Here is a 22210-nt window from a genome sequence, read left to right as displayed (position 1 = left end):
CCCAATATAGATCTTCATACTATTTTTTAAAATATCATTGCTGGATGAGTACAGGAACTACTGGGGAAGAAAACTGTTTCCAGTCCCAGTTGGTGACAATGTAGGGAATGGGGATGTCCCAGGAAAGAAAAGACTGGTCAATCCAGGAAAAACTGGGACCACCCTTTGTGGAAAAAAAAGTCCAGAATATGAACTTATTTCTATGAAAAAGGAGTGTTCAAACAAGAACCACTACTTCAAGACTGAAGTTGTAGCTCCTACTTAACCAATATATAGAAGAAAGAAAAAAAAACTAAGAAACCATCACAAGGTTAAGAAACAATTTTAAATAATGTATATTTAAAGTTTTGAAAAATGTGCAGTGATTGTTTTTACAAACACCATGATGTAACTAATTGTTATATTTTGTGTTAAAGTAATAGTTAGGTGATGACAACTAATCATTGTAAAATAGGATGACTTGATCACTTGTGGATTTATGTCAACCTTACATTATTTCTTAGAGAACAGGAAGCTTAAGATATAAAAAAAAAAAAAATTAACAAGCAATAATGTTACAGGGCAACCCCATTCTAAAACGGGTTGCCTATGGGTCCTCACCCACATGCTTAACAGGGACATACACTGCAGGCACACACAAAAGGTTAACAAAGTTTTATTTACAAGGGAAGGGGAATGAGGAAATGTACAACTCAGGGAGTAAGGTGGGAGATAAATTCTTAAATGCATCCTACCCGTTCCGCCAACCTGGAATCCCAAGTGGCCTGCCGAGACCAAACCTGCCTGGCCAAGAGTAAGAGCCAAGTGAGCCCCGACCCTACTAGCATGGCTGGTTTTTATTTACAAACTGAGAAAATGGCTGCTTAACTCCGCCCTTAGGGCCTTGCAACTTCCCTTTAGGGATCATGGTATTTGTAGTTCCCAGCTGTCTTGATGGAGCGGGCGTGGCATCCACAAAGCCTCTATGGAATTCACTCAAGACATCCTTTCCCCCTAACAATAACACTTTCAGTTTTGCTTCCAACTCAAAAGAAATCATTTTAAGGATGAATATTAAAATGGTTTATTAGATGTTCATACAGATGTAATGTAATCTGTATCTTTTAAATGCCTATGGAAAAATTCCTGCGTGTCAAGGCTTCTTGGAAAAGAAAAACTGACTTTTGGGAGGGTCACATTTTTAGTGGTCAAATTTTAAGTGTTCCTTGATTGTTTAAGAGTGAATGATTATGATTGACCGTGCTTGCAATAGGGTAAGAGAGTTTATTCAGGGTATTCTGGGCAGAGAGTTTTCAAGATCTTATACAAGGTCCTTATCTGACTGAATTGTAGCTTAAAACAAAAAAACAGGAAGACATTTCCAGCTTCCTAATAGATCCTGGCAGAGCATCCTGACTAGCATGCTGTTTGGAGTTAATCGATGTAGCTGAAGTCACTGTGTGACCCTCTGGTCAAGTAATTTTTTGCAATTGAGCCAGGCTCATTACTTCTTCTGATCCTTTTTTTGTACACTTTATACTTTGCAGCCCTTTCTCCTCTCTGCTTTTCTAAATCTTACATCTCCCCAAGAAAGCTAGCCTTTGTTCACTACTACGACATGTTGATCTTTTGTGAGCTCCTATAATGTATATTGGTAGAAGTCATTTCGTCTTAATATATATGTAGATTATTCTTTTTAAAAATTTATTTATTTATTTATTTATTTATTTATTTACTCAGAGGTGCGGGGGATGAGAGGATTCACCAGAGACAAAGTCGGGAGCAGAACAGGCAGATCAACTGAAATACACTACTAAGGAGAGCAGTGGGCAAAACAGGAGAGGGCTGCTGTGCAGGCCTTTATGAAAGCTATTTGGGTTAGCTTCCTGGTTGGGGATCGAACTCAGGCTGCAGCAGTGATAATGTGATAGTGCTGAGACTTAACCCCTATGCCACCAGGGAGGCCCTGTAGATTATTCTTTATGTTTTGCCCTCTTGGCAAAATTAGCAGTTCTTTGAGGTCCAGGGTTGTGACACCCATCTTTGAATTGATGACAGCAACACCTCAGTACCAGTTAAGGCACTGAATTACTGATTGACAGCCCCACACAGTGTGGTGACTCATTTTAAAACTCTGTAGAGAGAGGAAATCAGAATGCAGAGAAGAGGACTGCTTCCAGATTTCCATGTCCAGATTCAGCTTAAGGCTCATGATGGGATTCTAGAGATATCCCAGGTTAAGCTAACATGAGCAGGTTTCTGTGACTTGTTACAAAGACATGTGGACCTGACAAAATGAAGTGAGCTGGAATGTAGTTGTGTAAGGAAATGTGCAATGTCTCAGATGAGCCTTTATGATATGACTGAGGCAGTGAACTGTGGGGACCGCTGAAATGCATTTAATAACTCTGAAAACTTTTACTGAGAGTCTTTTGAGCATAGGAAAAAATTCTAGGTTTGTGAGGATAGCAGCTACTTTTGGTGCCTCATGTAATATTCCCTTGGACACCTTTAATTTAGCTGGGCCCACATTACCTAATAATAAACTTGAGAATATACCCTCTAAAAACTTTCCTCCTTTTCTACTTTACTCCCTCATTTTTGCTTCATAGGATAATATCCCATATAAACTATTGGTTCACTGACCTTTCTAGGTTCTGTTCAAAAGGGAACTTGTGGTAAAACCAAGAGATATATAAGATATGATCTTTGCTCATTGGGGTGTTTTAAACTTACATGGAGCATTTGGACATAAATTCATGGACAACAGTGAAATGAAAACAAAAGTGAAATTTAAATTGAATAATACAGAGTAGTACAGATTCTAGTCTATTGGTTAGTATAGACTTTATTAAATTTTAGTGCTAATTCTTCCAGCTCTGATAACTCTTAACTAGAAAGATTTGGTTCTTCCAGAATTCTTTCTTTTGATATTTTATTAATCTCATATCTCACTGAAGCACTCTGTTCTCAGCTAAGTATGAAGAGGTGGGATTGGGTACATTTTGTACCATATCCTTAGTGATCTGTAATTATATCCTGTCATTCAAATGCTTTTCTATTCAACCTCACAGAGCTTAAACATCCCTTAACATTTTGCTTCTCCTAATACTAAATGGAACAGTTAGGTCTTCACAAAATTATCTTGGAACATTTCTTCAGAGTAAACAAAATGAATTAAAGTTATCATTTTGTACTTGGGGCCAATTATTTCAAGTAAAAAAAAGAAAAGAAACTTAATTTTTTAATTGCAAAGTTAATATAATAATATAAAGAAAATTTTTAGTGAGGAAAAACACCAATAGAAACATACCATCAAAATGTGTTATTTTCACTTTATGGAATTTTATAATTGGCTGCATTAAAAGTATTTCGAATACACAATTGTCAGCAGCATCTACTAGGCAGCTCAGAAGTGTAATAAAAGCTGATTTCTCAAGTAGTCTATTAAATGGACTAGGTTGCTGAGAATACTTAGACATGTGGCTGTGTTGTATGATATATATTGATCACTGATTTTTTTGGGGGGTGGTGAGAGCTATGCTATTTTTTTTAATTTCCAAAACTCTTTCTTGGTATTTAAATATTCTTTTTTCTAAAGCATCGTTCTCTGGTTTCATAGTTACATTTACCTTCTTTAATTTCTCTGATTAAAGATCACTTTGACATTTTCTTCTCTTCTTTTCATTATCTCTGAATTCATATTTTCCATGCCATGTTCTCACAATTTAAAATGTAAGCAAAATCCCAGAGTTTAATCTCATGGGCTCTGATTGACTCAACTCAAATTATTTGCTCATTTTTGAACCAGTCACTGTGTAGGAGACCGCAGTTTTCCAGTTGGTTAAGAGTGGATCAGCAGAGTGCAGTTTCAAAGACTAGAAAAAAGAGCAGAGGGTCTTTGCCAAAAAAAAAAAAAAAAAAAAGCAAGTATGCCTAAAATAGTGCCTTAGAGGTTTTAGAGGTTTCCTCCTCAAGAACCTGGTCAAAAAGACAATGACTGAATTCCCGAAGTGACCAGCCACTCACAATTTCAAGGAAACCCAGTTTACCCCCAGACAATCATGCTTTTTAGGAAAGTCTTATATAGGAAAGCCCAAATCCAACTCTTCCTTTAGCTGTCATCTATGACCCTAGTTCTGCCTTGCGTTGTGTAGGCAGCTCTTATGTTCCCAGGCCTTTCTTTTCAGTCTAAATATCACCCGTTGTCATAACTCTTCCTAATTTGACAGCATTTTGGATCTCTTCTTCCCCGTAGACGCTCTGTTTCCCCCCATAGAGTATATGCACTTTTTGTATAGCTTGTGCAATCCAGATTTTACAGTACCAGGATTTGGTATTTTCATATTGATTGTTGATTCAAATTGAAGTTGATTCAAGTTATTTTCTGAATATAATCTAAGAATATGTGGGGTTCATTTATTCACTCATATATTGAGCTTCTAGTATAATTCGCAAACATTTGTTACACATGAGAAGCATTGGGGAAACTTAAAAATCCTGATGCCCAGGTCACACCTCAGACCAAGATTGGACTATATGGGATGAAGAGATAAGGTTTCTGAACCAGTAACTTCCTAGGTGATTTTAGTGCTCAGCCAGAGCAGAGAACCCACTCACAGTAAGGAGGGCAATTTGCTTTACTTAGTCTATCTAAATGTTAATCACATCCAAAAATATCTTCACAGAAACATCTAGAATAATATTTGACTAACTATCTCAGTACTTTATGACCTAGCTGAGTTGACACATAAAATACAACACATCTTGTATTAGTTTTCTATTGCACTGCAAAAATATCATCACAAACTTGGCAGCTTAAAACAACACATATTTATTATATCACAGTATTTGTAAGCCAGGATCCTGCTTTACTATGTGAAAGAACCACCTTAAAAATATGATATCGGGCCTCTCCTGGTGGCGCAGGCGGTTGAGCGCCATGCTGGGAAGCTGTCTGCAGCCTCTGCAGCGCCAATTTGATCCCGGCTGGCCAGCGGGCGAGGGTCTCACATGGCAGGGCAGGAGTCTCCTGTCTTGCCTGTTGCTCCCTTCAGCAGTGTACTTCGTCAGTCTGCCTGTTCTATTCCCCTCTCTGTCTCTGGTGAATCCTCTCATCCTCCTGCGCATCTAGCCTGTACCCCAGTTCTTATATAAATACATAAATCTTAAAAAAAAAGAATTAAAAAAATATGATATCAATGGTTGTAGGTTTCCTTGAGTATGTTTCTTAGAAACTGAATTTCAGGCATAGCCTCTGGCTAATGTTAATCACTTTCTACATGAGATTATTCATGAAACCCCATCAGAGAAAGCAACCTGGAGCTACACAGCTATTTGGCCATCCAATTATTGAGGTTCCTGAAAAAAGTGGTTATATTAATGCTGGGTAAAAGTGTAGTTTTTTTGGGTAATTATCTCAGTTAGGTTGATAATTTCAGGAGAATTGTGTCTGAATTTATTTAACTGAACTCATACAGCATTAAAATGAGCGTCATGTTCTGGTGGGAACTTAAGAAGAGCTTTTGAAATTATTTTCAACCATGAAAGTGTAGTCTTGTCTTTTATGACTGTGAATTAGAGGCCATCTGTGAAGCTGCTGAGTTTTAAAGAAAAGCCTTCATTTAGACTGACATTTATCTTGTAATGTGGCAGTAGAAAAAATTCTGAAACATTTGCAGAACAAAGGTTAAGGCCACACTTTCTCAGGGTAATGTTTATAGAACATAAATCTTCACAAAATAAGAAGTTGGTTTATTGTTTATATTTAACTACAGTTTCTATCGTGTGTTTTCAAGAATCATATTAAATAAAGTAGATTCACTGAGGAAAGAAAGGAAAAGGATGAAGGTTGAGTTACTCTCAGCCTTTGTTAGGAGGGGAAAAATCTAATGAATCTTCATGGAAGCCTTTTTCAAACTGTCTCCTGATGCTTCCTGACTTTAGAACATTTCCTCCAATTTTTATTGTGAATATTTTCAAACACATAAAAAGTTGAAAGAATATTGTAATGACATTGGCATATCCTCTGTGAGTCCTGAGTACTGAAAGAACGGATGGTGTAGTTCTTGTTCAAAGGCTGGCAGACTTGAAACTTAGGAAGAACTGTTTTCATTTGAGTCTGAAAGCAGAAAAAAAAAACAATGTCCCAGTTCAAAGGCAGTTAGGCAAGAAGAATTTTCTCTTACTTGGGGGAAAGTTCAGCCTTTTGTTTTATTTAGGCCTTCAACTGATTGGATGAGGCCCACCCACATTAAGGAGGGCAATTTGTTTTATTCAGTCTATCTATTTAAATATTAATCTCACCCAAAATTATCCTCACAGAAACATCTAGAATAATCTTTGCCCAACTATCTGGGTACCTTATGACCCAGCTGAGTTGAAACAAAAATTTAACCATCACACCCAGTATTAGTTTTCTATTCCACTGCAAAAATATTATCACAAACTTAACAGCTTAAACAACACATAGTTATTAGTTCATAGTTCTGTGAGCCATGATCCTGAGCATGGCTGAGCTGGGTCCTGTTCTTAGGATCTCGTATGACTATAAGGTCTCACAAGGTGTCAACCAGGTCTGTGGTCTCATCTAATGCTTTACTGGGATCCACATAAAAGCTTATGCAGCTTGCTGCAGAATTCAGTTCTTTGAGAGCTTGAATTTCTTGCTGATTGAAAGCTGGGTGCCATTGTCACCTCCTAGAAACCACCACAATTTCTTTCCATGTAGGGCTTTCAAAAATGGTCAAAGCTAGCAAGGTAGAGAGACTTCACTAGGACAGAAACTGTGCAACTTAATCACATAATCAAGTATACATTATCACATATATCCTGTCATTTTGTCTAGAAGCAAGTCATAGATTCTGCTTACACTCAAAGATAGGAGGGTCATACAAGAGTACGAACACCAGGTGGTAGGGATCATAGGGGTCACCATTCTAAGTCTGTACATCACAAGTTTCTATTTAGATTCAAGAAATATTAACATTTTGCCACACCTGCTTTCTCTTTCTGTCTTATAGATACATATGTAGATACAAACATACATTTTGGGGAACTATTTCAAAAATGTGTCTCATGATTAATATTTCCCTCTTTAGATACTTATAACATTCATCTCCTAATAGTAATACATTGCTCATAATAACAACACTTATCAAGCTATTTTCAAGAAAATTAATAACCTATTCAATCACTTATATTGAGATCATGTTCGAATTTCCACAATTGTAAAAAACACACCTTTTATAAAATGTTTAAACCAAAACCTCAGTCAGGTTTCATGTATTATATTTGGTTATGTCACTTTATATTTGGTTATGTCTCTTTTGCTCAGTTATGTCTCTAAATGTAAAACATTTTTTGCTTATATTTTATACACATTAATGTACAAAAATCACTAGAGGTTATAGACAGCATTATAGGTAAGAAAAAGTAACAATAGATCTAAAGATTGGGAAGGAAAAAAGAAAACTGTCTTTATTTACAGATGACATGATGCATACAAAGAAAACCACAACTATTATAATAAATAAATTCAATGAGATCGTAAAATAAGGTCTTATGTAAAAATCATTTTTGTATACTGAGAAGAAAAAACTAAAATGAAGTTAAAAATATGTTAATTATGACAACATCAAAAACACTGCATTTACACAAAGAAACCTAACAGGAGTATGTAAGACTTCTCCTCTATGCTGAAAATTATAAAATGTTGATGAGAGAAATTAAAGAAGACCTAGATAAATAGAAATAAATTAATTCACAAAAATTAATCTTTCGAGTCATAGTTCCAATCAAAATCACAGAAGCTATTTTTGTAGAACTTGACAAGATAATGCTAAAATTTATGTGAAACTGCAAAGCACCTAGAGTAGTCAAGGCAATGAAAAAGAACACATTTGGAAGATTTATACTATAAGATTCTGAGACTTAGTATGGAGCTAGAATAATCAAGACAGTGTAGTTTTAGCTCATGGAAAGACAAATAGATCAATGGAACAAAGTGGAGGGTTCAGAAATATATGCTAGCATATATAGTCACTTGATATAGGATGACAGTACTACTACAATATAAAGGGGGAAAGTATAAACTTCTCAACTGATGACCTTGGAACAATGGAATATTTATGAAAAAAATGAAACAAACCTTACCTCATAGCATATATAAGAATTAATCTAAGGTATATTATTGATCTAGATGTGTGAGGTAAAACAATACAATTTCTGAAAGATGCAGATCTCAAGGAGGTAAATATTCCTAAAACAATAAACAAAAAACATTAACCATAAAAGAAAAATACTAATAAACTGGACTTCATTAGAATAAAAAATGGCTGTTCATGAGAAGACAAATTAAGAAAGTAAAAAGCTAGTCACAGATTGAGAAGATAGCTTCAGTGCATACATTTGGCAATATTTTCAGATTCAAGAATCTACAGAACTCTTATACTAAAAAAGAAAAAATCAACCCTTGTTTTAAAAAATGGGCAAAAGAATTACAAAAATTTCACAAAAAAAGATATCCAAATGACCAATGAACATTGAAAAGATGCTTGACACCATCAGTCATAATACATATTAAAAACCACAATGAAATTCCATTAAAAAGTCATCAGAGGGCCTCCCCGGTGGCGCAGCAGTTGAGCGCTGGGTTGCAAAGCTGCCCGCAGCCTCTGCGGCACCTGTTCGATCCCCATCTGCTCCCCAGCCACGGGAGGAGGGTCCCACATGGTGCACAGACCTCTCCTGCCGCCCGCTGCTCCCCTCAGCAGTGTACTTTGGTCCTTCTGCCTGCTCTGCTCCCTGCTCTGGCTCTGGTGAATTCTCTCACCCTCCCGCACTTCTGACTGTACCCAGTGCTTGTGTAAATAAATCAATCAATCAAAAAAAAAAAAAGTCATCAGAGTGGCTAAAATTGAAAAAAAGGCAAATCCAAGAGTTAATGAAGTTTGGAAATATTAGAACTCTCATCTATAGCTGCAGAGAGTAAAGTTGGTACAACCGCTTTGGAAAATGTTTAGCAGTATCTGTTAAAGTCAAACATATGACTAACCAGCAACTCACCAATTCACTCTTAGGTTTATAACCAAACAGAATGAGTGTCTATATCCACTGAAGGAGTTATTCATAATTCAAAATTGGAAACTCCTATACAGGAGTTATACGTAATTCAAAATTGGAAACAACCCAAATATCCATCAGTAGGAAGATAAGTAAACATAATGTGCTATATTTATATGATTACTCTACAACAACTTTTAAAAAAAACTATTGAGACATGCAATAGTAAGATTGACTTTCACATACACTGAGCAAAAAAGGGTCACACACCAAAAAGGTTAGACATAAGTTAGGTGAAGTTAAGGGCAGGGATAATAAATCAAATGTGATAGAAGTCAGAAGAGTAATAGTGTGTGTGTGTGTGTGTGTGTGTGTGTGTGTGTGTGAGAGAGAGAGAGAGAGAGAGAGAGAGAGAGAGAGAGAGAGAGAGAGACTGGCAGGGGTATCATGAAACTTTATGGGGTGCAGAGTATGTTTTAATTCTTGTTCTGGGTGATGATGACAGTGTACATATGAATGAAAACTCCACCTAAGTGTATATGTTGTGATTCATGTACTTTATGCACATCACTGTATGTGTTGTGCCACAATAAAAAAGTTTTAAAAGAAAGAAAAGAAATATAAACCATAGTCACAGGGATTTAAGCTCCATGTGTCAACTGTTTCTCTCTCCACATAAGACATCTTTCCCTTCATCTTCCTAGAAACTGGGCCACCCTCTAGCTTCCTTCCTTTTGCTATCTCCTCTCTGAGACCAGCCATTCAGCTCTGCTCTGGAGCCCTTGGAGGCCTCCTCCAACTCCATCACTCACCTCTCATTTTTATCTGCTTCGTGAATATTTTTCCCTTTAGCTAACCTGTAAGTACATGTTTTCCCTATTTTAATCCTTCTCTAGAACAAATGGTTCCCAGTATGGTTTCTTGTGTCCACAGTGAAGATAGCTAAGTACATTACTGGCAGAGCTGGGCAAGTTCTGGAAAGAGCCTCATGGAAAGTGTAAGAAAGATAGCCCATTCCAAAGTCTATCAGGGAACATCTATCCCTAACCACCATTCCCCCCACCTCCCACACACACACACAAAACTCTGAAATTGCAGTTTGTCTTTGTCCCTAGGCCAGAACAAATTCTTAGTTAAGGCAAACACCATTAGTCTTTGTCAGAAAATGATGATTTATTCTGTTTCTGTCCACCGCAGACTGCTAAACATGCTAGAAGGGATTGAGCAGCTAGCTAGTCTTCGGGGTGGTGGATTTTCTTCCAATTACAATGTGTGTCCCTATACAGGCATCACCCCTGCAGGGAGGTGTCTTCCCGCTGTGGCCACCATGGATCCTTTCACTCTCACAAGTTACCTTCTCTTGACCTATAATCTCAAATGCTTCCAGAGTTTGATGCTCCACAGAGAAACCTCCACCCTGGCCTCTTGTGTTGAGCAACAGGCTTATAAACCAGCTGCAGAGCCACTCAACATCTCCACCCCTCAAACTCTGCCTGTCCACATGGGAATGAGCATCTCCCCACATGCTTCCTTCCTGAGCTCCCTCTCTGGGGGGTAGCAGCCTTCTTCTCCCTAGTCTCTGAAGCTTGAAGCCTGGGAATTATCTTCTCATTCTTTCGCTTCCCTAATTCCAAAACAGCCACTGAGTTCTATCAATCCTGCCTTCTGGACTCTCGGGAGAGCCTCAGCTCCTCTCTTATACACTGTTGGTTCATCTGCTCAGGTCCTTATCATCTCTCTCTGAGATAGTCACAGATCTCTGTGCTGTCTCTCTGCCCTGTTTTGGCTCTCACCAAGTTCTGCCTTCCTCCACCCACCCAGGATACCCCCTATAAAAAGTCAATCTGAGATAATTCAATTAATTACTGAGATGAAGCCACTAGTCTGAATTTTTTCAGGACTCCCCAGGGGGCATGGAATAAAAAATTACTTAGGGGCCCCCCCTGGTGGCGCAGCTGTTGAGTACTGGGTTGCGAGGCTGCCTGCTGCTTCTGCAGTGCCAGTTCAATCCCCGGCCACTGGTGAGGGTCCCACACACACAAAAAAATAATAAATTACTTAGCAAGACATTCAGGTTCTATTTTTTTTTGAAGATTTATTTATTTATGCATACAAGAACTGGGATAAAGGCCAGATATGCGGAAGGGTGAGAGGATTTACCGGAGACAGAGCAGGGAACAGAACAGTGACTGAAATACACTGATGAGGGGAGCAGCAGGAGAGACAGAAGAGGTCTGCCGCACCATGTGGGTATCTCACCGGCCAGCCAGGATCGAACCCTCACTGCAGAGGCTGCAGACAGCTTCACAGTGCTGTGCTCAACCGTCTGCACCACCTGGGAGGCCCACATTCAGGTTCTACATGATACTTTAGCCTCTACTCCTTTCTGAGCTCTGTTTTGTCTTAAACTTTATGTTCCAGCAAATTCTAGAGTATTTCTGTTGCATGTAATTCCCTACAATCTCTTCAATTCTGTGTTTTGCATATTATTATTCTTTGCTCAGAGTGTCCATAGTCTTTCCTCACCCAACCCTCTTCCATGGCTTGAACACCTGACAAACTCCTCTTCATCCTTTCAATCTCAGTTCAGGTGTCACCTCCTGTTTTGATTTCTTCAGCCAATCCTAAGTTCCCTTTTCCTTATCTCATACTTTACCCACTAACTTGTGCTTTTACACCTTCACTCTATGCTTGCATGGTTGTTTTTCAAATAGATATGAGATCAGGAACCATGTTTAATTTAATTTTTAATTGCTACTGCCAATATGACTTATAGTAAAAGTTCAAGAAATCCTTGATGAATGAAAGAATGAGGACAGGAATCATAACATTGGGTCTGTCGGGGGTTGCAGTGTGGGGCGGGGGTTTAATTTCACAGATATAATATTGTTTGATCCTGGACTGTCAACTGCATGAGGCAGATTGTGCATCACTTATATTTACCTCAATATCCTCATTGCTGAGCACAGTGCTGGAAAGCATGCAATAGGAATATTTTGTATAGAAGCACAATGAATGATTTTTTTTAGAAGATTTATTTATTTATTTATACAAAAAACAGGGTACAGGCCAGATGCGCGGGAGTGTGAGAGGATTCACCAGAGACAGACGGGGAACAGAACAGGCAGACTGACTGAAAACACTGCTGAGGGGAGCAGTGGGCATGACAGGAGAGGTCTGCAGTGCCATGTGGGACTCTCGCCGGCTGGCCGGGATCGAACCAGTGCTGCAGAGGCTGCAGACCGCTTCACAGCATGGCACTCAACTGCCTGTGGTGCCACCAGGGGAGGCCCACAATGAATGATTTTTGAGTGTATGAACGGTAGTTTTGTGGGCTGGGGCAGGAGCAACTATCATAATAGTGGAGGAAAGGGGTCTGGGAGATGTTAGATAACCTTTTAGAGGTTAGATAACCTATGTGAACAAGCCCAGCATGAGGATGTCTGGCCTGGCACAAGATGGAGGAGAGGGTGGGAGGGTGCCTTCTTAGACCAACACTTTTCTGGACCAGGCAGTTGATTGTGTAGGGTAGGGTGGCCTCAAGCAGCAAATCCTTACTGGGGTATAATGTGATCTAACTTTAAAGGGTGAACTGGGACAATCAATTAAATGAAGAAAGAGAAAATGAGTTAGTGGTGTGGGGAGGTGGGTTATATTATAAGGGACACACAGGGGAAAAATAGACACAACCTTCCCCTTTACGTATGTGTGCATCTTTATGGTCAATACCCTGTCCCATCTAATGACATGAGTTGTTTCTTGTGAGGGTTTGTTCCTTGCACTGAAGGATTTCAATGACTTTTCCAAGGTGGACCCAAGATTTAAACCCAGGCCTTCTTTCCTTGAGTCCAGCTCCTTCCACTATTTTAGGACTAGGAACATTGTCTGTGCAGACCTTGACAGTGGGCTATGCAAAAAAAAAAAAAAAAAAAATGGTGCATATTAAGTGTATTTTAATGACACTGAGAAAAACTGCAATTGTGAATATGAGTGGGAGGAAACTACCAGTGAGGCAAACCAAATCCCCTCTCAATTTAAGCTAGACCAGTAGGAGGGTCCCATGAAACTGAAAATAGGCCCCATATCAGAGTGCTTATTTGTACCAGGCATCTGCTTTTTCTGCTGTCTTTTCATCCAAACCATCAGGAGTTCTGGTTCCCCCCTCCCACTACCTCCACCTGCCCCCCCCCCCCCCCCCGGACTGGGACAGGTAGACAGGCAGGCGGTCATCCAGGCACGTGGGCTTCTGTCCTTCAAGTCTCAAGGCTGCAGAGCGCAAAGAATGTCATTATCATGGTTTCTATCCACGTGTGGCCTTTTGACGCACAAGCTAATGAATATATTCCAGGTACAAAGCGTTCTTTCCCACTAGCTGTTCCCTGCAGGTCTCAAACGAGACAATTACCCGGTTCCACTTAACAGAGTGACTCAAGGACGGATCTGAGGGCTGGCTTGTGTTGAAGCCTGGCTGTTTTCTGCCCTCTTCCCCAGCTTTAGAATTTGTGTTGAAAAGTTAAAGTACAAAACGCTGAAGCTCCCGCCATCGCACCCCACGCATCGGCCTGTGGGGGCAGCAGGCTCGCCAATGCTCAGGGCGAGCGGCGCTCAGCTCTGCTTTTCAGACGCTGAATGGGCGGGTTCCTGACTCTGAGCAGTGACAATAGCGGCCTGGCGGGGTTTACTCACCCCTTCGTTTTTCTAAAAGGATGCCCCTACTTGATGATTACCAACCTGGGGGTCACCTTTTGAAATCAACTGAAAAGAGCTTATCTTATAATCAACATTTCCCAGAAATCACTCACAAGTCAGGCTAAGAAAAGAAATAGTTTTGACAAACTACATTCGATGTGCATTACAGGCAAAAGTTTGCAGAGCTGAAGGCCAGCTCTGAATATTTTCAGATTTGGTTTTCCAAAGGAATGCTGGCAGCACTGCTAAAAAGCAGCAGTGAGATGTCCCCTGTTTGAGCTGCATTTCTGGCACAGGGGAGACAATTTTAAGTTATTCACTTTCCCTTTTAAATTTAAGCTTGAAAAATTCACTGAACCATGTAGAAGAAGGTGACAGTTAATATCAAATCATAAACCAAAAATATCCAATGTGGTTGACATTCTGGTTAGTGGGAACCACAAACTCTTTCAGAAAAAACATCCTGATAGACTAACAAATGTGATGTTAGCACTTAAACTTCCCCCAAAAAGCTTTCTGATGTGAAAACGAAATAACTCCAAGGAGCCATATAGCACAATCACAATTTCAATTACATTGACTATTGTGATTGATAGCTTTTTGTGTTAATTTGGCTATAGACTAGGTGATTTAATCAGATACTAATCTCAGTGTTGCTATGAAGGTATTTTATAGATAAAGTTAACAACTATAATCAATTAACACAATGTGGGTGGGTCTAATGCAACCAGTTGAAGACTTTAAGAGCAAAAACAGGTTTTCTGGAGGAGAAATTTTGCCTTAAGCTTCCATCAACTCTTGGCTGATGTTCCAGCCTAATATATATTGATAGATACTATTAGTCCTGTTATGACCAATACATGTATATATATCCAGGTAATAGCCAGAGCTTTTATTTTTTTATTTTTTATATATATATTATTTTTTTACATCATCGTTCATTTTTAAACACTATTTGCTTCCCCCCTCCCCCTCAGGTGTAGTCCCCATGGAATTTCCTTCCCCAATGCACCCGTGCACCATCACCTCAGTCCCCTGTGTTCCTCCCTCCCTCCCTCTGGTCCCTCTCCCTCCTCCTCCCCTGCAGGATGTCTCTGATTTATAATTGTCTGTTTTTGCTTTGCTGTGTTTTGTACTGTTATTATTTGTTTATACTGATATCTTATTTGGTTCCGCTATATTCCTGCTATAAGTGAAACCATCTGATATTTTTCTTTGCTTTCTGGCTTATTTCGCTGAGCATAATTCCTTCTAGCTCCATCCACATTGCAGCGAATGGCATGAGTTTATCTTTTTTGATTGCTGAATAATATTCCATTGTGTATATATAACACATCTTCTCGATCCAGTCATCTATTTTTGGACATTTGGGTTGTTTCCAGGTTTTACCTATTGTAAATAGTGCTGCAATCAACATAGGGGTGCAGGTGTTCTTTTGAATTAATGTTTTTGTGTCCTTTGGGTAGATCCCTAGGAGTGGAATTGCTAGGTCCTATGGTAGTTCCATTTTTAGTAGACTGAGGAACCTCCAGACAGCTTTCCATAGTGGTTGGACCAGTCTGCACTCCCACCAGCAATGTAGGAGAGTTCCTTTTCACCACATCCTTGCCAACATTTGTTGTTGCTAGTTTTTTTTAATATGTGCCATTCTTACTGGTGTAAGGTGGTATCTTAGTGTGGTTTTGATTTGCATTTCCCTGATGATAAGGGATGTTGAACACTTTTTCATATGCCTGTTGGTCATTTGCATTTCCTCTTTGGAGAAAGGTCTTTTAAGTTCTTTTGCCCATTTCTTGGCTGGATTGTTTACTTTGTTTTTGTTGAGTTGTGTGAGTTCTTTGTATATCTTTGTGGTCAGTCCCTTATCATTTGTATGGAGGACAAAAATTTTTTCCCAGGGCCTCCCTGGTGGCGCAGCAGTTGAGCACTGGGTTGCGAAACTGCCTGCAGCTTCTGCAGCACCAGTTTTATCCCTGGCTGTTGGGCGAGGGTCCCATATGGCGCGCAGACCTCTCCTGCTGCCCGCTGCTCCCCTCAGCAGTGTGATTCATCAATCTGCCTGTTCTGTTCCCCGCTCTGGCTGTGGTGAATTCTCTCACCCTCCCATGCTTCTGACTGTACCCAGTGCTTGTATAAATAAATAAATCTTTAAAAAAAATTTTTTTTCCCTATCAGTGGGGTGTCTCTTTGTTTTGGTTAATGTCTCTTTTGCTGTACAGAAGCTTTTCAGTTTGATGTAATCCCAGGTGTTTATCTTTTCCTTGAGTTTCTTTGCTTTGGGTGATGAGTCTTTAAAGATATTACTGACATGTATGCTTTGTAGTGTTTTACCTATATTTTCTTCTATATATTTTATGGTTTCAGGTCTTATGTCCAGGTCTTTTATCCATTTTGAGTTAATTTTTGTGCAAGGTGAGAGGTAGTGGTCTAGTTCCATTTTTTTTTTTTTTTTGCATGTGGTGGTCCAGTTTTCCCGGCACAATTTATTGAACAAACTGTCCATGTTCCATTGCATATTATTTCCTCCTTTGTCAAAGATTAGTTGCCCATAAAAGTGTGGCTTTGTTTCTGGGCTCTCTATTCGGTTCTATTGGTCTGTGCGTCTGTTTTTGTTCCAGAACCAAACTGTTTTAATTATTATGGCTTTATAGAATAGTTTGAAGTTTGGAAGTGTGATACCTCCTTTCTCTTTTGTTTTCATCAGTAGGGCTTTGGCTATTCGTGGTTTTTTGTGGTTCCATATGAATTTCATCAGTATTTGTTCTATTTCTTTGAAGAATGTCATTGAGATTTTTATTGGAATAGTGTTGAATCTGTATATCGCTTTTGGTAGGATGGCCATTTTAATAATGTAATTCTTCCAATCCATGAGCAAGGGATGTCTTTCCATTTCTTTGTGTCTTCTTCTATTTCTTATAACAGTGTTTTGTAATTTTCTTTGTATTGGTCCTTTACCTATTTTGTTTGGTTTATTCCCAAGTATTTGATTTTTGTTGTTTCAATTACAAAAGGTTGGTTTTACTGATTTCTTCTTCAGATTGATTGTTTGTGTATAGGAAGGCCACTGATTTTTGTGTGTTGATTTTGTATCTTGCTACTTAACTAAACTGTCTGATTATTTTGAGTAATTTTTCTGTGGAGCTTTTAGGGTTCTCTATGTATACTATCTTATTGTCTGCAAATAGTGATAGTTTTACTTCTTTCCCGATTTGGATTCCTTGTAAGTCTTTCTCTTGTCTTATTGCTCTGACTAGGACCGCCAGTATTATATTGAAGAGCAGTGGTGAGAGAGGACATCCATGTCTTGTTCCTGATCTTAAAGGAAAGGCCTTCAGCTTTTCGCCATTGAGAGTAATATTGGTTGTGGGTTTGTCATATATGGCTTTTATCATGTTAAGGTATGTTCCTTCTATCCCGAGAATTTCAAGTGCCTTCATCATGTTGGATTTTGTTGAACGCTTTCTCAGCATCTATTGATATGATCATATGGTTTTTATTTTTCTTTTTGTTGATGTGTTGAATTACACTTATCGATTTTCGTATGTTGAACTGTCCTAGTGCCCCTGGGATGAATCCCACTTGATTGTGATGTATTATCCCTTTGATGCATTGTTGGATTCTGTTGACAAGGATTTTGTTGAGGATTTTTACATCAGTTTTCATTAGGGAGATTGACCTGTAATTTTCTTTTTTTGTGCTGTCTTTGGTTTTGGTATTAGTGTAATGTTGGCATTGTAGAACGTATTTGGTCGTATTCCTTCTTTTTCAATTTTTTGAAAGAGTTTGTGTAGGATAGGCACTAATTCACTGCTGATCGTTTGGTAGAATTCATTTGTGAAGCCGTCTGGGCCTGGGCTTTTGTTTTTGGGGTGTGCTTTGATTACTGCTTCAATTTTGCTCCTTGTAATTGGTCTGTTTAGGTGCTCTATTTCTTCTTTATCCAGCTTTGGATGATTATATCATTCTAGGAATTTGTCCATCTCTTCTAGATTGTTGAATTTGTTTGCATATGTGTTCATAGTAATCTCTGATGATTCTTTTGATTTCTACTGAGTCTGTTGTGATTTCTCCTCTTTCATTTATAATCCTATTTATAAGGGTTTTCTTCTGTTTTTTCTTTGTGAGCCTGGCTAAGGTTTGTCTATTTTGTTTATTTTTTCAAAGAACTAACTTTTGGTAATAGCCAGAGCTTTTAAACTAGAAATTCAGAACCTTTCTATTTGGATGAGCCTGCTTTCTGCCCATGTATGAGTTTGTATCAAATGAATTGACAGCATTATTAATTTCAAGCCAAATGGCCACAAAGTACCACAGAGGTGGGATGGGAGTAAGATACTTGGCTTGTCTGGCAGCCTGGGGATGTACAAGGGAGGACTCTGGTGGTTGGAGGACCAGAAGGGGGCATTCAGTAACTGAGGGTTTAGTCTTCCTTCCTCCTTACAGTCTGGAACAGACATTTCAGGACCAAATCTTGAGGTCAGAATGTTGAGATGTCTGTTGCTGATGATCACTAATGGAGAAAGGAAAGGCTTTCTAGTCTAGACAGGAAAGCCAAGCAAGAATATATCCCACAATGGAAGAACACTTTTTACCAAATATCAAGAAAAGGACAATGAGAATGTAGGTGATACATTGAGAATTTAGGTAATACAATGAGAATGTAGGTAACTTCCAAGACTAGTGTGTAATGTTAAAAAAAAAAAAAACAACCTCTATATGATAAAACTATTTCCACGTGCAAAGGATAGTGATGCTCATTCCATTCTTTACCAAAGAGTAAGTAATTCAGTGCCTAGTGTCTGCTCATGAAGGAGCTTCTTTCCCAAAATATGGAGTTCTTTCCTAAGAAGACCTGAGATCAGCTCATATTTCTCACAACCACTAAAGAAAAATTAGCATTAACTCTTTTTTTTTTAAGATTTATTTTTATTTTATTTATACAATACCTGGGGTACAGGCCAGATGTGCGGGAGGGTGAGAGGATTCACCAGAGACAGAGCGGGGAACAGAACAGGCAGAATGACCAAAATATATTGCTGAGGGGAGCAGCAGGCGAGACAGGAGGGGTCTGCCGTGCCATATGGGTCGCTCTGCAGCCGGCAAGGATTGAACCGGCACTGCAGAGACTGCGGACAGCCTCACAGTGCTGTGCTCAACTGCCTGCACCACCAGGGAGGCTCAGCATTAACTCTTCTTAATATTTTGATTACAAACACCTCAAGGACCCTTGCAGAAGAAAATACATTTCTGATTCATCCTCTCAAATCTCTTAGTCCTAGAACAAAGATTCAAAAAAATGGAAAAAATGGGGAGAAGTAGAAGTCAATTTGTAAGCCTGATATAACTCTCACTTTATGGGTGTGGCAGAGCCTGGTTAGCTGTCCATCAAAACCTCTCCTCCTGGTCCATAGCTAGCCTACATTTCCCAGCTTCTGGTATTTAGATGTGGTTATGTGGCACAGTTTTGACCAATGGAATGTGGGGAAAAGTGCCTCTTCCCACCCTGCCCTCCCTTGTAACCCTTTAGGCTCTCCTGCATGGTTTTTCCTTTTGGCAACAACCTTGGAAATCCCCAATTGAAGATAAAAGTCACAAGTTGGAAGGAACCTGGATCCCTGAATCACCATCTGGAGGGCCGCCTGCTGATCAGAAACGCCTAATTTCTATGATGTTAAGTCACTGAGATTTGGGATTTATCTGTTAAGGCAGCTAGTAAATATTTAATCAACAATGCATTGCTTTTTAATGAAAGGGAAAAAAGTGCACATCAAGTTTGTCTTAATTGTTAGTCGGGTGTGTAATCTATATCAGTGTGGCTAATATAATGAAAAAAATGCCAAACTAATCCCAAATGTGGATGCCACACAGAGTTTACAATAATAGATTGAATATATGATAGATAGAAATTAAGTATGACATTTCTTTTTTTTTTTTTATAGAGGCATGTTTTTCTTTATTTATTTGTTTGCTTGTTTGTTTTGTTTATACATGCACTGGGTACAGTCAGAAGCGCGGGAGGGTGAGAGAATTCACCAGAGCCAGAGGGGGGAGCAGAGCAGGCAGAAGGACCGAAGTACACTGCTGAGGGGAGCAGCGGGCGGCAGGAGAGGTCTGCGCGCCATGCGGGACCCTCCTCCGGTGGCCGGGGAGCAGCCGGGGATTGAACCGGCACTGCAGAGGCCGCGGGCAGCTTCGCAACCCAGCGCTGTACCGCTGCGCCACCGGGGAGGCCCTTAAGTATGACATTTCTATTTTAGATTGCAGGATTCCATTCCCCCCAACACTGTGTAATGAGCCTCCATGTGCTGCAAGGTCTGAAAATGTTTTATCAGCAGTAGAGAGTGGAGTTGCTGATAACCTGAGAGAAAAGTGCATGCAGGGTGACTGGGGGACATGAGGAGCTGATTATTTCCTCCCTAGGTGTTCTGCCTACACTTAGGACACATCCACCAGCACACTGAATAACAGAGAAGTTAGTGTGGTATTCTACTTGGTTCTCATAGAGTGAAACCAAGAACGCCTTTCTAAAAGTCAGGTATTGGTTGCTTCAAGATTTTTTTTTTTGCAATAGTTCATTTGAAGTTGGTTGTGTAAAACTTAAAGCTTGTTTTCCTGAATAGTTAGTGATATACCATTTATGAGATTCCAAAGATGATATAAAGTTCTATTTATTTTATTTTATTATTGATTGACACATAAATCTGTCATCTATGCCGCTATCTCAGTGTTGGCAAAGGCAGTCTCATATATGTCCCTTTCAATCCAAGCAGTTGTAAGGCATATATTTTGATCCACACTCAAGCACATTAAAATAAGTCTTGGGCCTGGAACACTTTCTTACCCACCTAGCCTGTGCAGGGCTTATCACCTTGTGTAGGAATCTTTCCCTGTTTCAGGCTCAATATATACACTTTGGCTTGAGTGTGTACATCAGTGACCTCAGGCCACCCTCACTTTTGGTATTTCAGACTCCCTCAGGGGGAGGTAGACGTCTTTCTACTGTGGCACAGGGGATGGCCAGTTACCTTGCTTCAGCTGCTGCAGGAACCCATTACTCATGGGGTACTGATTCATACTGTCGGAGCTGTTCTTGCTCTTTCTGTGAGTAAAGCATCATTCATTGTCCAGTGCTTGACTGTGCCATTTTCCTTGATGACACAGAGATCAAGATGCAGTGGGCAGAAGTGTTTGGACTTCTATTGCTGGTAGCTGGCATTGTGGTGACCTAGCCTCCCCAGGAATTGGCAAAGAGTATGTGGTGTTCTACTCAACAGTATCTCATGTCTATCTGTCTATCATCTATCTTTCTGTCTGTCTGTCTATCAATCCATCCATCTGTTTATCTATCTATCTATCTATCTATCTATCTATCTATCTATCTATCTATCTATCTATCAACATTTTTGAGATGCTACACATCTTGAGGGGAGACAAAAGTGAATAACATATAGTTTCTGCCTTGAAACAGATGGCTGTCTGGCAGAGTAGATGTAGTAAATACCATTAATTGTAGTCATATAACCACCCTTCTTTCTTCCTTGCCAAGAGACCTCTGATTTTGATGCGGTGGGGACAATATGACAGACTTGATAGATCAAGACTGGTTTTAAGCCAGTGATTACGTTCTAATTCTAGGAGATGGGGACAAGTTTTGCTTTTCTGATGAAAGGAAAACATGTGCCTGACACTGCTCCCTTTGTCTCTTTTTCCTGCTATGAGCATGGACTTGACTTCTAAAGCAGTAGTAATCATCTTGCAATCTTGGGGGAAATCTAAGAGAATAAGAATCAGAAAATCTCAGTATGTTTAAGCCACTGTCAATTAAATTTTCTGCAAGTGAAAATATTCCTAACTGGAAAAGTATGGGAAGATGAGAAGAACAAACAGCTGTAAAGCAAACCTCACTTAAGGACAGTAACAGATAGATCTTACTGGGTGGTTCAGAGGAGGATAAGAAGAAAGGTTTCATGAAAAAGGTAACATTTGAGATGTGGGCACAGCTTTGAGGTAAGTTCAGACTGGAGGATAGAGGGATTGTGACATTATGGGCAGAGAGAACTGCATAAGGAAGGGAATGTGTGGCAAAGATGGAGTCTATTTGGGGATTTGTGAGGAGCTGAAGGTGGCTTGTGTATAATATTTGTGAGGAGCTGAAGGTGGCTTGTGTAGGAAGGAGAAGTGGTTGGTGTTAAGTCTAGAGATATCATTTGTGGAGCACCCTAAAGACCAAGGTGTAATTTGTCTTTGGCCTCAGTGAGCATTAAGGAGGTGAGACAGTGACATAATCAAAAGTGCAATTCAGAAAGTTTGTCTTGCTGGCCATCATTATGATGGATTGTTGGGGAGGAGATCAAAGATTGAAAAACCACCGGTATAAGTCACTACAATATAGTCCAAGTGAAGGAATACAAAGACTTAAAGTAGATGTGGTGAAAAAGAGAACGGATTGAGAGGCACAGCCAAGGTAGAAAGGGCACGG

The sequence above is a fragment of the Talpa europaea genome, assembly GCF_964194135.1.
Source record: "Talpa europaea genome assembly, chromosome: 5".
NCBI classification, from domain to species: domain Eukaryota; kingdom Metazoa; phylum Chordata; class Mammalia; order Eulipotyphla; family Talpidae; genus Talpa; species Talpa europaea.
The sequence above is the reverse complement of the archived record's forward strand: the minus strand, read 5'-3'. Positions refer to the sequence as shown.